This window comes from Rhagoletis zephyria, unplaced genomic scaffold, assembly GCF_001687245.7.
Source record: "Rhagoletis zephyria isolate East Lansing unplaced genomic scaffold, Rhagoletis_zephyria_1.1 Rzeph_scaffold_32161, whole genome shotgun sequence".
Taxonomy (NCBI): domain Eukaryota; kingdom Metazoa; phylum Arthropoda; class Insecta; order Diptera; family Tephritidae; genus Rhagoletis; species Rhagoletis zephyria.
Window position 1 is genome coordinate 1 of NW_016189216.1, and position 1054 is coordinate 1054.

Below are 1054 nucleotides of genomic sequence, written 5' to 3' on the forward strand. Positions count from 1 at the left end.
TTAGGATTAAAGTAGGTCAAAACCGGTACATTTGTAATTTCTTTAAGTACATTTTGAAATTCTTCCTCTTGTTTATTGTCCCAATGCCATACTACATCATTCTTTAAAAGCTCTCGTAAATATTTCGTTTTTGCTGACAGACTATCAATAAAACAACCCAAGTAGTTAATCATTCCCAAAAAGCGCTTTAATTCTTTTACATTTTTTGGTACCGGCATCTCAACTATAGATTTAATTTTCTCTTCATCTGGCTTAACGCCTTTTTCACTAAATATGTGTCCAACCAATTTGACTTCCTGTTTTAAAAATTTCGATTTTGATTTATTGAACCTTAGCCCAACAATTTGTGCCCTTTCCAAAACTGACTCTAAAATGTTCTTGAACGTTCGGAGCATGGATCAAAAAATCATCCATATATATTATTACACCCTTAATGTGGCCGAATCTAATCATTTCTGAATGAAAAATTTCCGGCGCTGCATTGATACCAAAAGGTAATCTCAGAAATCGGTAACGCCCAAAAGGCGTGTTAAATGTACATAACTTTGATGATTCTATATCTAATGGTATCATCCAGAAACCTGAGTTAGCATCTAATGTGCTGAATATTTTAGAACCTGCCATTTGCGACTTACATTCATCGATGTTCGGAAAGGAAAATCTTGGTCTGACCTTGTTTAAATTTTTAGGGTCCAAACACACACGTAAATCTCCATTGGGCTTAGCCACTAAAACTATTGAGTTGACCCATTCGGTCGGTTCACTAACTGGCTCTATAACCTTTAACTTCATCATACTGGACAGTTCCCTTTTTAGTGGTTCAAAAAGTCCAAATGGAACTCTACGTGGTGCATCTACTGCTGGTTGATAGTTTTCCTTTAATTTCAAATAACACTCACTTTCCAACTGCCCTAATCCTTTAAAAACTTGTTCATATTTTTTTAACAGGCTCTCGCTGCCTTTTGATTCACTGCTTATTGTATTCACCATTTTTACCAAATTCAATTTAATAGCCAATTCAAGACCGATCACATTTTTACATTTCATATTAAGG